Genomic DNA, 16,194 nt, shown 5'->3' on the forward strand with positions numbered 1-16,194 from the left:
TAATCCGATGCTTTCACAAAATTGACTGTTAGCATGAACATAAAGATATTGCTCTACTGTGACACAGGAATTTATTGAAGTTCAGTTAAAAAAAATTAAATGTCATATTTACTCAAAATACACTTTAATTACTATTTTAAATGCTGAGAACATGCAAATTTTTCTTTTTTTCTATTTTCTGGACAGTTATTGTTACTCCCCTCGAGTCTTAATAAAGCTCAACTTGTTCTTTGCGTTTTAGCTGACATTTATTTCGGACAGGAGGATTCTCCAACATGTCTTAACCTGTAATGATGTCCAACCACAGCCGATACAATGCCGTCAGAACTAAAAAGAAATACAAACTTAAATGAATATTCTTAATAAAGTCCTTAAGCATTATATGTAACGAAACATTCCAACAAAAGGATCAATAAAATACACATTACACTTCACACTACGGTAATTGCACTTGAATGTCACACAACACTCGCATATATACATACAACGATAAGAAACAAAATAAAACATTTACCTCATTGGCCTCACTCAAATGGAATAAAAGTTTCATTTTTACGTCGTGGGGAGGTCCAAAAAAGGCACTCTTTATTTATCTTTCTGTAGACGTGCAAACCTCGTGGCTCGTCTCTTAATTAGCTTGCTGAGTGTGCCAGCCAAAAAAATGCCCTCTTAGCAAGAACAGACGGAACTAACCAATAACACAAATAACACATTTTAACATATAAACCTAAACAACTAAACATTAATTACTATTTATTTCTTAATATTTCAACTACTTATGGTTTCAACCTTAAATATCTACTGACATGAACTTAAATGCGAGAGTTGCCTATGACGGCAGCTACAGTTATCATTTATTATCAGGTCCACAATGTATTCTTATAGACTGAAGCTGGGAACAAGCAGCCAGCTGTGCTTAAATCCAGTGAGGACGCTTTTTAATGATCAATACAACAGTTTATGAGAACAGTGTGATAATATCCTTAACATCCTAATGTCTTTATCATTTCTTAACATAAAACTTATTGTTGCAGCCAGGAGCAGTACACATGTGATCCCCCTTAAATTATTTTTTAATTTTAGTGTCCTTATTTTCCTCTGAGTTGTCAATTCTCTCACTAGTTAGCTAACATAAAATATTCCAGCTATTGTTGGTTGCAGCTAATAAGTCTATTTGCTATCTCATTTAGTGCTCAGCTCCTGTGAAAACTAAGGTCTCAAATCAGAAGTATTTGACTCTGTGGTATAATTCTTAAACACATAGCCTTTATTAAAAACAAAAAGGCCTCTGTAAAGTTCACTAAAGGTCAGAGGTCACTACAGGACAAATTCCTTGATTTTAAATCTGTTTTCTGAAATTTAGACCTCGACACTCGAGAGACCAAAAATCAATTCATGGGAAAACATAGAAAAGATGAGACAAGACCCGGCTGTCCATCTGCATAAAAATGTCAAAGGTCACTCTTTGAGTGTGCCAAGGTTCACATGTTTGACAAAAGCTGTGTCCCAAAATGTAGGCCGCATCCTTCGGAGGACCCGGCCTTCGCGGTCTACGTGGGCTGAGTCCTTCGAAGACCGAGAAGGCCGGAAGTGCGAGGCTGTGAAATTGGACGGTCTAGCCTTCAGATCTGCGTCACCGCTGTGTGGGTGGAGTTTAATAAACTCGGCCATCTGCTCCTTGCTATCTAAAATATTACAGGACACTGGCGTAAACTCTCGACCGTCTCACACTTCTGTTTAATCAGTTTTCTGTTTGACGTGTATTCAGCTGTGTGAAAATCCCGTAGGAACCCACCCAATGGATTAATAACGTTTTATTTTATCTAATAATCTAATAACTTTGATCTCAGCCAAACCGATTTACTCCGGAACAAATAAAACACTGAAAAAAGCCCAACAATAACAGGTTGTCTAAGTGACTTATATATCAAAGACAGCGGGGGTCTGAACATCGAGCGGGTGGGTAACAGATGTCTCCGAAAACGTCGGCACACTTTTGCCAATATGCGATGTCTTGATAGACCGAGCAGATATTTGATGTTTACACAGCTACTTTCTCCCCTTAATATATGTTAAAAGTTTATTTTGTGACTCAGAAAGATTAATAAGACTAATTTTAAAACTTCGTAGCGGCCGCCATTGTTGGGAGCTGAAATTTGGCTGGGCCGCGCTATGAATTCTGGGATATGGTGGGCCACGAAGGACACACCCGACCCATCCTTCAAATTCGGGGAAATGAAGGACGCATTTGTCGGCTGCATTTGAAGGAGTCGACGAGTTGGGACAGCCTTCGTCGCCTGGCTTTGACGTAATTGGCCTTCAAATGCAGCCAAAGACAGATGGTTTGAAAGAGGAGTGAAAGAAGCCATTTACGTCCACTGTGAAAGACCATCGTTGAACAGAGGCGGGGTTTACGACACCAACTGTCCGCCATCTATAATCCAGTTTTGAGATCCATCACAGACAGCTTAACGTCTTTACTTTTCTATATAAAGCGCCATGAGACAGCTGTTGTGAGTTTGTGCTATATGAATAAAACTTTACTTTTATTCCATTTTGAAAAACGTTAATTATTTTGAATTTGTTGCTTTCGGGTGAACTCCTGCTCCAAAACTAGTGCAGCAGAGCTTCTGAGAATATAAAGCTAAAAGAAACATAATTATATGTTTGGCATAAGAGATGACCTAACAGGAGACTGACTGCAGGACACATAGGGCTTCAAGCACAGTAAACAGATTTAAAATCAAGGAATCTGACCTTTAGTTACCTCTGACAGTTTTTTTTACTCACATTCAGGAATTTGAGCCAACAACAAAGATGAGTGTTGACTTCAGGAGAGCACAGAGAGATCACTGTCCAATTAACATCCATGGATCCTTTTCAGCATCATCTTTGTGTCATGGATCGCTGTGTGGCAGGCAGGAGGAGGACCCAAACGCAAAACTCACAGACACGGGGATGAACTCAAAATCACAGCTTTAATGCTGGAATGGCAGAACATAGGAAATACAAAACTAAACTGGGAAAAGTAAACTAACATACGCAGGAAGACACAGGAAGATCCACACAACATGAGGGAGAACGCGACGCCGAACAGAGGGAGACGCAGACAGAAATACACAGAGGGTTAACGAGGAAAGTGGGAACACACGGGGAACACAGCTGACACAGATAACCATAACGAGACAGGGCGGGGTGAACATAACACTGACGGGAGACAGGCAGAGTCAAACAGGAAGTACAGAGGTTCAAACAGGAGGAGAGAGAGCACGGGGAAAATACAGACATAACGGGCTGAGGAAGACATGGAATAAAACACGAGGGCTCACAGTTACACAGGGGCACACAGGAGGTAACCAAATAAGGAACATCTTAACAGAAGAACCTAGGAACCAAGGCATGACTAGGGGATGAAATACAAAACATACAAAAACTGAGAATACCGGGCCCACATGGCCCGGGACCATGACATCACCCCCCCCTAAAGGGCTGGCTCCCGACAGCCCAAACCCGAGAAACAAAAACAAAAACAGAAAACAACCCACCCAGGGCGGGAGGCGGGGGACCAGGACGGAGGGACCAGAACGGGAAACAAAACAAACAACAGAAAACATGGGAGCACATGACCATAGTCAAAATAAAGTTCAGGGGGCCGACCCAGAGCCCACAGGCACAAGAGTTCACGGGTCACACGGTCGGGGGGCCGACCAGGCGGGTGGCACAGGTGACAGAGCTGGTCCGTAGGCCGGCCGTGCGGAAGGCAATGGCGGCGGCGACGAAGGAGACGACGGAGCAGTTCAGGAGGCCGGCCGCGCGGAAGGCAGCGGCGGCGGCGACGAAGGAGACGACGGAGCAGTTCAGGAGGCCGGCCGCGCGGAAGGCAGCGGCGGCTCTCCAGTGTCAGGCGTGCTGGCCATGGCTCGGTGGGCACAGGACCAGACGAAGCACAGGCTGAGGCTGGGCCAGACGAAGCACAGGCTGAAGACGCTGAGGCTGGGCCAGACGAAGCACAGGCTGAAGACGCTGAGGCTGGGCCAGACGAAGCACAGGCTGAAGACTCTGAGGCTGGGCCAGACGAAGCACAGGCTGAAGACGCTGAGGCTGGGCCAGACGAAGCACAGGCTGAAGACGCTGAGGCTGGGCCAGACGAAGCACAGGCTGAAGACTCTGAGGCTGGGCCAGACGAAGCACAGGCTGAAGACTCTGAGGCTGGGCCAGACGAGGACGAAGACTCTGAGGCTGGGCCAGACGAGGACGAAGACTCTGAGGCTGGGCCAGACGAAGCACAGGCCGGAGCTGCAGCTGACGAAGCACAGGCCGGAGCTGCGGCAGGCGAGGCTGAAGGCTCAGAGGCTGCAGCAGACGAAGGCTCAGAGGCTGCAGCAGACGAAGGCTCAGAGGCTGCAGCAGACGAAGGCTCAGAGGCTGCAGCAGACGAAGGCTCAGAGGCTGCAGCAGACGAAGGCTCAGAGGCTGCAGCTGACGAAGGCTCAGAGGCTGCAGCTGACGAAGGCTCTGAGGCTGCAGCTGACGAAGGCTCAGAGGCTGCAGCTGACGAAGGCTCTGAGGCTGCAGCTAACGAAGCACAGGCTGGACCAGGCGTAGCAGAAGGTGGCTGGATGGGCTCCTCGGGCCCTCCAGCTGATGTGGCATGAGGCTGGTGCGGTTCTCCCGAACCCCCAGCTGACGAGGAAGGTTGCTGAACGGGCCCCTCGGACCCTCCAGCGGAGACAGGAGGCTGAACGGGCCCCTCGGACCCTCCAGCGGAGACAGGAGGCTGAACGGGCCCCTCGGACCCTCCAGCGGAGACTTCTGGCTGAGGGGACCCTAACTGTGGCTGCACAGGGCAAGCAGTCTTATGCTTAACAGGCAAGGGCAAAGCAGAGTTTACACAGGCAGCGTCTGAGTTAGCTCTTTCGAGTTGTGGCACAGAAAAAACCACAGCCTGAGAAAGTGACGAAGCAACATTGGGAGTCACAGGTACAGGAGCTGGTGTAATGATTAAACTGTTCATAGCAGAGGAATGGATAATGGTCTCTGTGTCGTCTGGCTCAGGCAGAACACTGGGAGTGGATGTTACATTGGCTTGCTCAGCAACACAGGTCTCGTTCTCAGTAACCATTTGAGAAGCCGAGAGAGCAATGGCTGGTTGAGGAGTTGGCTGGGGAACGTCAGAAATGTCTAAAGACAAAACAGGCTGGAACATGAAACAGTCACTAGAAGGAGCATCAGCAACGGAACACACAGTTTCAGGGGGTTTGTGCTCCTCAGCATGCACTGTTACATCCTGAGCTGATGATGGGGGTGTGTGGCTGAGCTCAGACTGAGAAACCTCAGAACGTACAGGCTGAGTAAAATGGTTTTGCGGTGCTGCAATGCTAGTAGCAGTATGTCGGTGAGTCTGGTGTAGAATAACAGTCTTTGGTTCCGCTAACTCTACGGGTGAAACGTTCATACTGGGTAACTCAGAGGAAATGCTGCGAGCGTTACAAGAACCTGATTGCTCTGGAACACAAAGATCGCTAGGTAGGGCGGTCGGTGAATAATTTGGCACCAAGGTGTCACTCGGAATAACGTCTTTAGAGTCCAAACACACAGTGGCGGAGTTATCCAAGTCAGGCAACACAATGGCGGGCAAAACAGAGTTACTCACAGTGGTGGAACAGTCATGGGGTCCGGGACCAGACAACTTGGGCTGAGTGTGTGACTCACAGTCACTCTCTCCTACGGGTGCAGCCAGCTCAGCTGTACTGCGGTGCTGAACTACTACAGGGGACTGCACTGAAGTCTGCACAGGGGGCTGCACTGAAGTCTGCACAGGGGGCTGCACTGATGGCTGTAGCGATGGTTGTGGTGAGAGTGGAGTAGGTGACTGCACAGGAGAATGAACTAGAGGTGACTGCACAGAACACCGAGCTAATGGTTCTGTTGCAAACGTAGCTGCTGATGATGGAGCAAACGGCTGTGTTACCGGCGGCACTGGAGCTACTGGGGCCTGCGCTACAGGCGGCACTGGAGCTACTGGGGCCTGCGCTACAGGCGGCACTGGAGCTACTGGGGCCTGCGCTACAGGCGGCACTGGAGCTACTGGGGCCTGAACTGGGGGTGACACTGGAGCTACTGGAGACTGAACTGGGGGTGACACTGGAGCTACTGGAGACTGAACTGGGGGTGACACTGGAGCTACTGGAGACTGAACTGGGGGTGACACTGGAGACCCAGGTGACACTGGTGTACTGGGGTGAAGGCAGCGAGGATGCAGTCTCTCTCTTAAGGGAGGATCGAATGTTTTAGCGATAAATCTTGACGGGAAAAGATGCCGATGCTGAGAATACCAGGCAGCGGGGGCTAACTGAACTGAGGGTGGCTGCGAGGGAGCTAACTGAACTGAGGGTGGCTGCGAGGGAGCTAACTGAACTGAGGGTGGCTGCGAGGGAGCTAACTGAACTGAGGGTGGCTGCGAGGGAACTAACTGAACTGCTGGTGGCTGCACCGGCGATAAGCAGCTCGCGTCGACATCCGCCACACAAAACACAGCCCCTGAGCGAACAGTCACTATGTCTGGAAAAGACACAGAGTCCTCACTCACCACAGCAGGTGAATTGGAAGTCCGAGTGTCCGGCTGTGGGGTGGTGCGTCGTTGTACAGTGTCTCCGGAGTCCAAACAAAAGGGGACAGAATTATCCGAGCCCGGTGTTAAAAAAACAGAGCCACTCACAGTTGTGCACGGGTTAAGAAGTCCGGGATCCGAAGGCTCGGGCTGAGAGTGTGACACACGGTCACTCTCTCCCAGGGGTGAAAACTGCTCCGCTGCTCGGGAACGGCGACGACGTGAACGCCGTTTTCTCCGGGAAGGGGGAGGAGACGAGCCGGGCCGCGAATCCGTCAGCGGGCCGGGCTGAACATCCTCCGGCTCTTCGTACAGGAGCGACCGCTCCGGGAGGACGCCTACAGTGGAGACGAGGAAGTCCTGGATGTGGGGGTGGAGCGCGCCGAATAGCCACGGGAGTCCGGACACCATCCGCTGTAGGCGGACGGCTACGGTCTCCCGGTACTCACCCTCGGGCAGCACCACCCACTCCTGACAGTGGTACTCCACTGTATAAATCAGATCCTCCCGGAGGTCAGCGGAGGGGTTGTGAATTGCTGGGTCCATATCGTGGTCGCGTTCTTCTGTCATGGATCGCTGTGTGGCAGGCAGGAGGAGGACCCAAACGCAAAACTCACAGACACGGGGATGAACTCAAAATCACAGCTTTAATGCTGGAATGGCAGAACATAGGAAATACAAAACTAAACTGGGAAAAGTAAACTAACATACGCAGGAAGACACAGGAAGATCCACACAACATGAGGGAGAACGCGACGCCGAACAGAGGGAGACGCAGACAGAAATACACAGAGGGTTAACGGGGAAAGTGGGAACACACGGGGAACACAGCTGACACAGATAACCATAACGAGACAGGGCGGGGTGAACATAACACTGACGGGAGACAGGCAGAGTCAAACAGGAAGTACAGAGGTTCAAACAGGAGGAGAGAGAGCACGGGGAAAATACAGACATAACGGGCTGAGGAAGACATGGAATAAAACACGAGGGCTCACAGTTACACAGGGGCACACAGGAGGTAACCAAATAAGGAACATCTTAACAGAAGAACCTAGGAACCAAGGCATGACTAGGGGATGAAATACAAAACATACAAAAACTGAGAATACCGGGCCCACATGGCCCGGGACCATGACACTTTGTCACTGCTGATTCCTTTGTGTCATCATGTGTTGAGAAGAGAGAACAGTTATAAGGGAGGAGCAAAAGGAAGCCCTGAAATCTGCATCCAACAAGGAATGACAAGTGTTGGCTCACCAATGGGGTGGCTGTAGAGCAGGTCACCTACTGATTGGAAGGTTGGTGGTTTGATTCCTGGCTCCTCCAGTCTGCATGCTAAGTATCCTTGGGCAAGATACCCCAAGTCGCTCTCCGATGCATCCATCGGAGTATGAATGTGGTTAGCCAGCACTAAGTTCAGAGAAAGTGTGTGAATGTGGCACTTTGTATAGAGCCCTTTGAGTACTCCAGAAGAATAGGTCCATTTACTGGTTTGGCTCCAGTTGTTATAGATTCAATGATGTTGTTGCTACAGATACATGTCAGCATCTTTATTGTAGTAAAGTCTTGTAATCTGAAGATAGAAACAAGGCAGGAAACAGCTCCATGATCTGATCTTAATGATGTTGTTTTTATTCCTGTCTGTCAGAACTGGATTGGAAACTATCAAAGGTCTAAAAACAGCCTCAACCCTCCCACAGAGCAAACTTTACACACGTCATCTTTCAGCTACAATCTTTGTTGCAGGGATCTTCTGCCAAACAAGGCTGAGAGAAGATTTCTTACAGCTGTCATGTTGATGCTGTTTCAGTCTTTGGGCAAACACACTCATATATTAGGGCTGATATCAGGGCTGCACAAGTTCTTTGTGTCTGTGATCATGAATAATAGAAGTGTGCCTGTTGAAGATCATGTTTGCTGCATTATTATATGTCCTGTTATTGTTCTGTATTATATTCAGCTTCCAGCATCCTTTCCCAGCCCCCTGTTACACCATCCATACAAAGCCAATTTGACTGTGAGCCAATGTGTTTGTTTGTGTTGGATCAATAGATTTGACAGACTTGGGTCATCCAGAGGGAAACAGTCCAAATTCAGATCTAATGAAATGATGGAGGCTGTTTCCTACCACGGTGCTGATGTGTGACTAACAAGGCTCATGGTCTCCAGCAGACCAGCGCCTGGAATGAGGTGAGCTGAGTGTTGCTTTGGTGGGTCTGTGCCCACGTCATGCATCAGGATTCATGTTGGCAATAGTTCATATCTCTGTTCTTCAGCCTTCATCACAAAGCTGTGAAGGAAAAACAAACATCTAACAGGATCTGATGGATGCAAAGTCCACTGAGCTCTTTGTCATTTAGAAACTTGTCCAACCAACAAGAGCACAGATGAGAAACACAGTGACACTTAAAGGATTTTGCCATATATGAGCATAGATGACTTTCATATAGATTTTCAATGCAGGCTTTTGGTGAGCCGCTGGGTTCTGTCTAATAATCATCTCAGCATTTTACAATAGAACAGCTCTTTATTAGCTCTTCATTTATTGTTATTGGACATGAAACAAGGAAGCTGTTTCTCATTGGATGTTAGTTCCATGTTCATCAGGATCATTTTCTAAAGAGCTGATATTGAGACCATTTACTGCACTGGCTGCACATCCAGTCTACATTTCTCTGTATGTGCTGTGTTTGTCTTTCATGTTTCTCCATATTGACACAAACAGTGAACAGCAGTAGATCTACTCTTCATCTGTTTTAGGCCCAGTGAAAGATATGAAGCAGAAATGGTGTCATTAGGAGAAGAAGAGGAGAACAAGTCCGGCGAGGAGGCAGCAGCTCTGAAAGATGAAACAGCAGCTCAGCCCTGAGCTCAGAGAGCTGCACATGAAAAAGCTCCTCAAGCAGATCATGTCAGAGGTTTGTCATCAACAGGAGGAACTGTTCACATCATAGGATGAAGATGCTGTCAGCTGGATGAAGAAGGTTATTTAATGGCAAACGTTCACATTGAAGTCAAATTGTTGTCGTGTTGAACAGATTCATGTACTGATCGTCTCCAGAATGTTAGAAGAGCTTCAATGATGATGAACCTTGGCTAGGTGTAGAACAGGCACTATGTAATAACCTAGAAATTTCAGACCTACCATTTATCAGCTCAAACATCCAACGACATGAATGCTTTAAAAGCATCAATATCAGCTCTTCTCTGACAGCATGGTGGGAGTTTCTAAAAATGACAGCGTCTTCATTAATCCCATGCAAACGTACACCTATCTGGAACAATCCGGACATATCACAAAACAATAATATGATAAACTTTCCAGATTGGAGTTGCAAAGGAATCCCTTCTGGGAGTGCACTATACTGGTCATAGGATGTTCAAGATGGGCTATACGCCTTCCAACAACTGCTCACACTGCACAGCAAATACACCGGACAATTACATCCACGCTCTTTGGTTCTGTCCACCAGTTCAGAAATTCTGGCGTGAGATATGTGAAGACTTATCGAAGTGTCTGAAATGTAACATTCCAGCCTCCCCTTTAGTATGCTTGCTGGGCAACTTGGATGAGGTCACTACAGAAATAAACACAGCCCACGTTGTTTTTACGGCCCTATGCATTGCCAAGAAAATGGTCCTCATTAACTGGAAAAATAAAAATAATCTTAATTCTAACCAATATAGAAACCATCTAATAGATCACATTAGTCTTGATACAACCTCTGCCATCACATTTGATCAATCCCTTTGGGCTCCTTTGATCGGCTTCATCACCTAGTGGTTACTGGCCTGGTAGCCTGGCTCCCTGGGATGGTCCGGGACGGGCGTGGAGGCTTGGGGGTCTGGGGGTGCTCCGCCACCCGGTCTGGGGTGCTGTCTGGGCCTTGGGGGCTTGGGTCCTGGCTGTTGTGTTGCCGGAGCAGTGGGCGGGTTGGTGCCGGGGGGCTCAGCCCCCGTGCAGGGGACCTCTGGTGCATCGGCCCAACTAGGGGGCTCTCTAACTGGTGGGGAGGTTGTTATATCTTTGCAGGTGGTCTCCTCATTACAGGAGCTCACTCTGCAGGTGGGGGAGAGATATAGGAGAGGTGGAGAATGAACTCAACCTGGGTGTCTATTGTCTTGTGTAGTTTGGGAGATGATTGGATGATGGGGTGGGTGCAGTTTTCTCTGGGATGGAGTCGGGTGGGCTGCCCCGGACTCTGTGGGGCTGGGCGGTGCTGCTGCTGCGGGCCCCGGTCCGGATGGGCCTGGGCCCCCTTGCCCTGGTGGGTTCCAGAGTGTGGGGGTGCCTACTGGGGTCAGCGGGGGAGCTGGCCCCAGGGAGGGGCCGCTTGCCCCTCCCTTTCTTCCCTCCCCATCCTCAGCTGCCTCCCTATTCCCGCTCTACCACACCCACCCACACACGCAGGGCTTGGGGTGCAGGTGTGTCACCAGGGTGCAGGGGAGGCACTCCCCCTCTGTCCCCTTCTGGCCGCCTGTGCCTCAATTTTATCCTGCAACCTAGACATCCACATTACTCACACTCTTCCATAACACATACATATAGGGCCTTGGGGGTGGGCACGTTTTACAGCATCCAGAGGATGGTCGGTGTACTCCAACCCACCTCTGGCACTGGTGCCCTACCCTCAATTTTAAATGCATTTATACACTGAGGGTTTTCGGGAGGAGCCGTGCTGCTCTCTGAGAGGAAGCTAGTACCATGCTCTCCTGATTTTAAATGCACTTTAGAACAGTACACAGCAACACTACATATGAGCGGGCATAGGGAGGTTTGAGGTCTTCACTCACCCCGGTTCTGTTAGCCGTCAGGGCTGGGGGGCTGGGAGGAGGTGCTGGCCGTCAGACTGGGGTCTGGGATGCGGGGCCTCCCCGCTACTGCAGATAAGGAGGTGGTCCGCTTGCCTCCACCCCAGAGAGAAGGGTTACATGTCCTGGGTCTAGGTGCGGCTTGCCCCTCTGAGGGCGGGGGTACCTGGACCTGGGATATAGAGTATGTTTGGGGAGTGCGACTGTCTGTGCAGTGTCTATTTGTGTCTGTCTACACGTTGGGTGAGTGCCGAGTATTTGGTGGTGCATATGGGGTGGGAATGCACGTCTGTGTCCACGTGTGCCTGTTTGTCTGTGTCTATATGTCAGGTTGGGTCTTAGACTCAACCTCTCTGGGAACATCTCAGGCCCTCTAAAGTACGGAGGCCTATCTCCCCTCACCACACTCCCTGCCGGTGGTTGATGCCCTCAGACGTTGGTGTGTTGGTGGTCCTTGTCGTCTGGGGCTGGGCGCTCATGTATGTACCGGCTCACTCCTGGTGGCCGAATGGCGGGGCCTGGCGCCTGTGGCCCGGCTGGGCTCCTTCCGGGGGGTGGGATGCCCTCAGGCCTCTGGCCTCTGGGCCTGAAGCTTGGTCCTCTCTGGCTGCCGGCAGAGCCTGCGGGCACGCCACTGCAACCCCCTCTGGCCTCTGCTCCGTAGCTGTGGGGTGACCTCTCCTTTGGGGCTCTACTCAGCTCTTCCCAGGAGGGTGGCACGGTTCCCCCCCTTTGGTGGTCCTCCTCGGGTCCTTGTACTCTGGGGCCTCTGGATATCTGGGGCCTGGATCTCCTCCATACCTGCTTCATGCCCTGGTGGACGGGGCTATGGCCCCCCCACACTCCCTAGCAGATCGTTACATGGAGAAACCTTTGGAATGCAAGCATGCTGATCCACACAGGTATGCACACAGGTGTACACACGGGTGTTCACAGACGTGGACTACACCTTTCTTGGCTGCTGCCTCAAAGCACATTGTGCGCTGTCTATCTTGCGTGCTGCACAATATCGTTTATTATTTAGTAACTATTGATATCTACTGCTAGCTAGTTTATTGTGATGGTGCTGTGTTTTTTCTTTATTATGTTGCTCTTTGCTGTTTGCTTTCTCTTCTTCTTCTGTTTTTTTCCTCCATACAGGTGATCCAGGTGTTTTGTTTGTTTTTGTTTGTTTTTTCGCCCCCCCCCCCCCCCCCCTTTCTCACTGTCTCTTCTCCCCTTTGGTTTTCTTTCTCTCCCTCTCTTTCTTTCATTCTTTCTCCCTGTCCTATCCCACAGTCATGTCTGTCCCGTTTGTAGCAACCGAAAATAAAATAAATTCATAATTATAATAAAGGTCAATCAAATGGACCAATATGGCAAGGCCATGATGATCCACTTGGTAAAATAAATCCGCTTGGCATCTTTCTTGGCCTTAAGACAACAATTCTGATGCTAAAGATCCAAACGGGACACAAAAAAAAAAAAGAAGAGCTTCAATGAATCATTAGAAACAACTTACAGCTGCACAGCTGTGTCAAACACATCTGTGTGTCATTGTGGGATTGTTGTGTTTCTACATGTGACACACGTCTAAAACATGCACACAATCTGAACACAAACAGGGACTCATGTGTTCCCACAGCCAGATGCTGAGAGCCATTTCCTTGTAGTCCTGTGTCTACATACATGAACCATTAGATGTTATTGGAATGATTGTCAGCTCTGATAGTTTCATGTGTGTTTAGCTGGACACTGTTTGATCCTCGACATGTTTAAAGGTGTCCAGTCCTGAGACACTGGGGCTGGAAACAGCTGTGATGTCATTGGACTGTCACACAGACAGAAGTGCATGAAGTGAGCAGCCGAGGAGCCGCTGATGTTTTGGATTCAACAGCATTTGAAAGGTCGACACAGACACATTTGCACACAGAAAGCTGAATCTGTCATATGCCACAGTGAACTCACTGTTCAGTGTTTTTCAGGAAGCTTCTTAACTGCCTCTGCTGCCAAACAAGCAGCTGATGTCCTTGAGAAGAAGCTGAAGAAGTCTTCAACAACAAATACAGGAAGTGGACTTTCAAATACTAGATTCACTTTAGACTCACAGAGAAATGACTCAACCAGCTGTGTTTGACTATATGAAAGGTCAGTGTGTGTCTGCACACAGACTGTTGTGTTGGACTGTTATTCAGTTGTCTGCTGAATGTTTTCAAATGTCTGCATCTCAGCTGTGATGAGGCTGGGGGTCATGGGAGGCCACCGTAGCAGCCTCTTCAACATCATGACATCATCATAAATGCTGCTGGACTGTCTGATGGGCTGACGGTGAAAAAGCCGTCGGGAAGGAAACAGAAGACATTTCAGAGGCTGCAGCAGATTTCTTTGATTCGGGGCCTTTTTCAGCTTTATTGGACAGAGCAGTGAAGATAAGTGACAGCAAAGCAGAGAGAAAGGGGGCGTGGCCCGGGTCAAAGCCAGGCCAGCTGCTCTCCACCTCGTGGTCACCTGCTCATCCTAGTGAGCTCCACCAGCAGCCCTTTCACACACTTTACACTGTCAAACACTGTGTGTGGACCTCAGCTAACAACAGGCTACATTTAAGTCTGGACTACATGCTTTTATATTGTTTTTATTCCATCAGCAGCTCAACATCATGAGCAGCTTTGACATAAAGACATCAAACTCAAGCTGACTTTAAACTACTTTTAATACAGGGGCTCAAAAACAACAACATCTTTATTATATATCAGGACACAAAGTCATTTCATCTCAAAGGGAAACAGCTTTATTTGGAATAACCAGCACTATCAACTGGTTTGGGATCTCCACCAGTTTCATGTCTTTGCAGCTTCTCCAACAAAGTTCCTGTAAAATCAGCATGTTTGTCTTTATTGGTTTGATAGTGATTGATTATTCAGTCCCAATCTGCTGTCATCTAAAGAACAAAATGATGTTTCTATGAGTCACAAAGCTCCAGATGTTGTCGGCTTCACAAAGAAAACAAAGAACTTAAACACAAAGTGTTTGGAGCCAAAATGTTCCCAAGCTGCTCTTTTTGAAATGGCAGAGGTACAGTGGTGTCTAACAGCACACTGTGGAAGGCAAACATGTTATTGTTGGATGAAACTTCATGAATCCTTTGTAGATTTGAGCTGTTGGAGCCTTTCTTTTCTCTTCAGGTGTACAGATGCTGAGGAGGCAGGTGGAGCAGGTGGAGCTGTTGTGATGCTGGTGTGATACCCACTAATGTGTGATCACATTTGTGTGAATTAATTTAAGTAATTTCACTTTCAATGTAAGTGATATTTCCATTTGTGAATGCCCTTGATAACTACAGTAATTTTAACAGGAAACTGAGTCGCTGCCATCAGGAACTAGATTTTATATCACAGCCTGGAAATCTGTCATCTCAACAAGAACAAGAATTAAGTTGCTGAATTTCATGCAGATGCTCCATGATTTAATTATGTTCACCATAGAAACATGAAATTATTTAGTTCAAATTACAAGTTTGAATCTTGTACATGTAACAGCCACCCAATATTATAATTATGCAAGTTCTCAATGGTCATGAGAATTTGCATAATTAAGATTAAGGAACTGACCTCCCATCCATTCTTCCTTCAGTGGGCTGATTTCAGTCATCATGCAAATGTGCTGTTTATAAGATTTGGGGAAAGCTGCAGTCAGCTGAGACTGAAGAAGTCACCTGGATGATGATGAAACTCTTCAAATAAACCATTCCTCTGCAGATGATCTGTTAGCTGTTTGACAACTACTCTTTCAAGGATGTTTGATATAAAGGAAGGTTGGAGATTGGCCTATAATTAGCTAAGACTGCTGGGTCTAGAGATGCTTTTTGAGTAAAGGTTTAACTACAGCCAGCTTGAAGGCCTGTGGTACGTAGCCGATTATTAGAGATAATAATCGGGCTATCATCCACAGAGCAATGGCCAGTCAGAGCGGGCAAACCAGGAGCTGGAGGCTGCCCTGCGCTGTGTTGCTTCCTCCAATCAAAAAGTGATGAACTGCCGTGGATAGAACATGCTCACAACAGCCTGACAGCCTCCGCCACGTGCCGATCCCCCTTTGGGGTGTCCCTGGGATTTCAGCCTTCCTTGTTTCCCACAGTTGAGGGTGAGCATTGCATGCCCTCAGTCCAAGCTCACCTGCACAGGTGTCGGTGGGTGTGGCAGGCTACCCAGGCTGCCCTGCTGCGCACCAAGGACCACAACAAGCGCATTGCAGGTCGCAAACCGATTCCAGCATCCGAATATGCTTTGGGATAGAAGGTATGGCTCTCCACACGTTTCGTTCCCCACAGAGCAGAGTCCAAGAAACTCACTTCTACCTACATCGGTGCGTTTGAGATTGTTTCGAATTGCTGTTTCTGTGGCTGTGATCAGCTCCACTGGCGGGATTTGTCTCGGTGTGACAGCAAAATTAAATCCTTTAGCAAGGATGTTTTTCTCTGTTTGGGTGAGCTGTCCGTCAGACAGATTCTTCACCCACTTGTCCACATCCTCAGTGTCGCATCCTTCGCTCTTATTAGAGTTCTGCTTTCTGGTTCCTGTATGTGTTCCTAAGTTAATGTCTCCACTGACAAAGACACATTTAACTAATAGTAGCAGTTTTATTTAAGACCTTCCACAACACTTTTATTAATTACTATATTACTTCCTAGGAAGTAAATTTTTTGACAGGTGAGCTGCTGATTCCTTACTGTTGGGGTGAAGGGAGCGCCATGCATCGTAAAGACCAACGTTTCTCATGTACTGGCCATATAT

General features: G+C 48.2%; 1 protein-coding gene across 1 annotated transcript in view; it reads right to left on the minus strand.

Moving 5' to 3' along the window:
- The window catches only part of LOC147333447 (E3 ubiquitin-protein ligase TRIM21-like), a 525,380-nt gene that overhangs the window by 248,061 nt on the left and 261,125 nt on the right, over positions 1-16,194 (minus strand). The window lies entirely within an intron of this gene.

The sequence above is a fragment of the Aulonocara sp. 'chitande type north' Nkhata Bay genome, linkage group LG3, assembly GCF_057382095.1.
Source record: "Aulonocara sp. 'chitande type north' Nkhata Bay isolate Kocher_YH1m ecotype deep benthic linkage group LG3, A_spYH_male_GT1.1, whole genome shotgun sequence".
In the NCBI taxonomy this organism is placed as follows: domain Eukaryota; kingdom Metazoa; phylum Chordata; class Actinopteri; order Cichliformes; family Cichlidae; genus Aulonocara; species Aulonocara sp. 'chitande type north' Nkhata Bay.